Source organism: Rattus rattus, chromosome 5 (assembly GCF_011064425.1).
Source record: "Rattus rattus isolate New Zealand chromosome 5, Rrattus_CSIRO_v1, whole genome shotgun sequence".
NCBI classification, from domain to species: Eukaryota; Metazoa; Chordata; class Mammalia; order Rodentia; family Muridae; genus Rattus; species Rattus rattus.
The window spans coordinates 134,149,633-134,154,672 of record NC_046158.1 but is presented as its reverse complement, the minus strand read 5'-3'; the positions used below and the strand labels follow the sequence as shown (position 1 = coordinate 134,154,672).

General features: G+C 44.8%; 1 pseudogene; it reads left to right on the top strand.

Annotated features, from left to right (window-relative positions):
* The first annotated feature begins 3,631 nt into the window (after nt 1–3,631).
* On the top strand, nt 3,632–4,564 carry LOC116901051 (annotated as a pseudogene).
* The last annotated feature ends 476 nt before the right edge of the window (nt 4,565–5,040 follow it).

Below are 5,040 nucleotides of genomic sequence, written 5' to 3'. Positions count from 1 at the left end.
GGAAAATAGATCTAGAATTAGCATTCAGGGCTGGCATGACCCAACCCTCATATCCGGGGCAGAATTTGCCAAGTCACAAACAGAGACACTGTGAAACTGGCCAGGAATCCATTCTCCCAGGAGTTCAAGGTCAGTGAGTACTCATGTTTCCAAAAGTACTACCTCAGAGAGCCAGGAAACTGCTGCCTGGTTTGCCATCCAAGTCTAGCCATCCTGACAACATTTAAGGTTAAATCCTACCCACAGCTCTACGAGGACAATATCTGAAGAGCCATTGAAGACAGCATGAGATGGGGCTGTCCCCTTAAATAGCACTACTTTACAGCAGCGTCACATCAGTGTAGGTAGAACTTCTAGATCACAGCTCTACTCCTCCAACAATATACACACCAGCCTCCAACGGTGCAGACTGGGCAAGCATCTCTGTGTGGTTTGAATGAGTGTGGCCTCACCAGCTCTCATATTTGAATCTCTGGTCCCCACTTGGTGGTTACGATTGGGGAAGCCTTGCTGGCGGACGTGTTTCACTGGAGTGGGTGGTGAGAGCGTAAAGGCTTGTACCATTTTGAGTTTGCTCTGCTTCCTGTTGTTATTTTTAGAGATAAGAGCTTCCAGCTGTGGCTCCAGCCACCATGTCTGCCACCTGTGGTAATATTTCCTCACCGTGGTGGTGGTGGGCTCCTATTCCTCTGTAGACGTCCAAATTAACTCTTCTATAAGTCGTCTTGATGGCTGTGTTGTATCACAGCTAAGGCACAGGGGCTGGAGAGATGGCTCAGCGGTTGAGCACTGACTGCTCTTCCAGAGGTCCTGAGTTCAATTCCCAGCAACCACAGCTCACAACCATCTGTAATGGGATCTGATGCCCTCTTCGGGTCTGGATGAAGACAGCGACAGTGTACTCACATATATAAAATAAATAAATCTTTAAAAAAAAAAAAAAAAAGAAAAGAAAAGTAAGGCACAGGTGTGGCAGCGAATGTCTTCAATCCCAGAACTCTCAAGGCAGAAGCAGGTGAACCTCTGTGAGTTCAAGGCCAGCCTGGTCTACATAGTGAGTTCTAGGACATCCAGGACTACATAGAGAGACCCAGTCTCAAAACTCAAAAAGAAAAGAAAAGTAACTAAAACAGTTTTCCATTCACCTCGTGTTCTGTCCTCATAAGAAGCACACAGTCTTGTGGTTCCCTGTGATTTTCTCAGTGGTCCTCAACTGTATTCTGATTGGCCCAACCCATAAGCAAGGGATTCAAACCAGGCCAGTTAACGGCTTCTCCTTTCTACACAAGGTGAAAACTTTACTAAAGAGCTGTGTTCTCTCTCCTCCAGAAATTGCTAGAGCCCAAAGGCTGTAACTCTGGAGTCTCTGCTGTGCATGATCCTCTCCCTGTGGAGAAGAGAAGAGCCTAAGGGAGTTCAGGTTTCTGAATGCACGTATCCCTTGGGTCTGCTCTGCCCTGCTCATATGATATATATATGGCTATATATATATATGTATATATATATAGCCAATAAATATATAGGCCACATATAGATCAATAAATCCTTGGGGTTGGGGATTTGGCTCAGTGGTAGAGCGCTTACCTAGGAAGCGCAAGGTCCTGGGTTCGGTCCCCAATAAATAAATAAATAAATAAATCCTCATCTTGCTCAAACTGATAGCAATTGGGTTTATCCGAACAAAGAACCCTTGATCAATATATATATTCCCCAAAATGAGAGAGAAGCCTCCAGGAGGCTTCTGAGGCAACAGATGGTCACCTGTTCACTGGTGTGGCTGGGACTAGAGGGAAGCTTCTTTCTTAATGATGGCTGCCAATAGGTGGTCTTCAAGTACTTAAAATCCTTTCTGGACCTTCACACACACTCCAGTGATAAAGGGAAAAATCTTTAAGGTAAGGTGTTAACGTAAGGCAGCATTCCCAGGTCAGCTGCCATATTGTATAACTCCCCTGTTAATCCCATTCCCTAAATCTGTTCTCTTCAACCAAAAGGGTCTTAAGTATTGTTCTGACTCTTACACTCTTCCTCCTTTTTGGGTCATTTCTAAATGAATTTATTATGTCTTATAACCTTCTATAACCATAAAAACTAGAACAATACCATTCTTTATGAGGAATTGCACAATGCACAATTCCTCTCACACAGAGGATCCTGTATGCATGAAAAGCCTGAACCGAAAGCACTGGGCTATTGCCGAGTCCTCTCAGAGACAGGGCAGAGGAGGAAGTGGAGGGGCCCAAACTCTGAGTCAATGTTTCAATGTCTAATTTCTTTATGACCGGGAAGAGATGTTGGTTAATTAGAAAAATGAGTGTGAATTTTTCTAAAGCCCTACTCGAGAGGAAACTATTGTGAATATCCATTATTTTGAGGGTTAATTGTATTATGGTACTTTAGAAGGGAACATAGGGAAGATTTATAAAGAAGGCTTGAGGTCCATTTTAAGATAATGACAGGTGATGGATTCTGTTGATGCCTGGAACATGGCCTCCCTACCCTCCACCTCCATAGGTAGCACATGACTTCCTTGTCTTGACCCTGAGCTTGGCCACGAGACTTGCTTTGGCTGCTAGAATATCACCAGATGTGGACACAAGGATCTGAAAGATGCTGCCACTGCCGGGCACATTCTTTTGCAATTCCATCAACTCCAGTTTTAAATAAGCTCAAGTTAACCTGGGAACAGAATGGGAGATACAGTAAGCAGAGCTACCCTGATGACCAGGAGACCCAAAGCCCTACAGAGATGTTGTCATATGCCAGTGGGAGTGTGTTTTTTTGTTGTTTTGTTTTGTTTTCTTAAAGTGTATGGTGTTTTGTCTGTCTATGCACCACATGTGTGCAGTTCTCACAAAGGCCAGAAGGGGGCGTTGGATGTCCTTAAACCTGTGTTAGCTGCCATGGAAACCTGGAAACTCGGCAATGGCAGCCAATGCTCTTAATTGCTGCGCTACCTCTCAAGACCTGAGGGAGTTTGTTTCAATTGTTCGGTGAAATTACTTTAGCAAAAACTCATTGACACAAGTCATCTATATGGTTTCCTTTGAGCAGCAAAATTGGAAAGGCCCAGAAAAGTGTGGGTTATTTTGCTAAAAATATTAACATCACTGGAGCTGGACTTGGTGTCTCATGCCTAAAATCCTAGAATTCAAGATCACCGTGGAACAACTGGACTATATAGTGAACTCCAGGGAAGCCTGGGCCACAGTGTGAGATCTTGTCTCGGAATAAATAAGTCATGTTAAAGTATCGAAGTGAACCATTTGCTCACCTTTTTAAAATTTAATCTTCGTTCTATAGATATGGGTGTTTTGGCTGCCTGTGTGTCTGTGCACAACTTGCATCCTTGGTGCCTGCAGAGTCCAGAGAAGGACATTCAGATCCCTTGGAGCTAGAGTTACAACTTTTATGATGAGAATCAAATTCGGATCCCCTGGAAGAGCAGCCAGCACTTTTAACCACTATCTCCAGACCTGGCTTCTGCTATTAGCATTAAAATGAAGTCAAGACGAACCAGCAACGCCCCAGTTGTGTTCAGAGTAGAGAAGAGAATGGTGAAGTTTCACGTCTGGGAGCTCACAGGCCCCCGAAGCTGACCCTCGTTGTGGGACTTGTGCTGTGACGGAGCATGGATGGTGGGCGTCCCTCCTTGTTCTTGCTGGATGAACCAAGAATGTCAGGCTGTGACTATCCTCTCCCCAGGCCGTTTCTCAAGTAAGCAAGATCGAGGGATGGAGTCGTGTGTTTCCCCAGACAAAGAACAGGCTGGATAGTGCTATTGTGAAAGAGGTAATTTCCCCAAACTCTGCTTTCCCACCCTGTTACCCTGTGCAGAGCCACCGGCATCCCCTCCTCAGGACTTGGGCAGCAGGGAGAACCCGCGTGAACTTGTGGTTCTACGTCCTCCGTCTCTATGAGGAACGCAGTCCCTTGTGACGGGGCTTGGAAGCTATTTTGGCCGGATCCCTATTAGTCTCGCTGATAAAACAGCATGCAGGACAAAAATCTCAGAGGATCACCTCCACGGATGTCAACTGTCTCAACCATCATACAGGAATGAAACACGTCACACAAATGTGGGCACAAACACACACACCGAAACCAAGAGATTTCTATACTTAAGATACTGTTTTTTTTTTAAAACAAAACAAAACAAAACAAAACAAAAAAACCGTCTTATTTCTTGATCCTTCTGCTATTTCTCCCACATTCATGCCAATTAAATAGTACTTTGAACACCATAGCTCACAGTCGAGGCGTTATACACTTCTGCGACTTTAAAGCTCACAATGTGCTTTTTCCGTTCTCTCTGGTTCTCACCCCTGTGCTGACACCAGAGCCGAGCGCACCGTGCCTTGGAAAACTGAAGAAATCAAGGACATTCTGCTCTCAGCCCAGGGGAAGGACACCGAATCTGTCGAGATCAAGAAGAACAAGGATAATGTGAAGTTCGAGGTTCGCTGTAGCAGGTACCTTTAACAGCCTGGTTGTCACAGACAAGGAGAAGGCAGAGAAGCAGCGGTCTCCACCCCCAGGATGAACAGTGAAGGAGCTGAGGTGAACCAGACCTCTGCATGTGACTACTGAAAAGTCAAAAAAAAAAGCTTACAATATGGGACTAGGGGTATAACTGTTAGAACACTAGTCTAGGAGGCATAAGGCCTGGGGGCTAATCCTCAGCCCTTAGAAAAATAAAATAAAAACACAAAAATTATAACATAAGCAGGACCTACACCTGTGGTCACAGCTGGAATCTCGGGTATGCCCTGTCCCTGGCCTCACTGGGGGCTTTTGTTTGTTTTCCTTGCTTATTTGTTGCGGAAGGATCTTAACCCTGGCTAACCGTAACTTATATACAACCAATGATAGCCTTGAATTAATGGTGAGGCTCCAGCCTCAGTTTCCCAAGTTCTGGCATTGCAAGCTGTCCAGATGTCATATTATACCCTTTTTAACATGTTTATCTTTTTGTTCTATTTCATGTGTTTGTTTAGTGTATGTATATGTGTGTGTGTGCATGCACACACGTGCGAATGC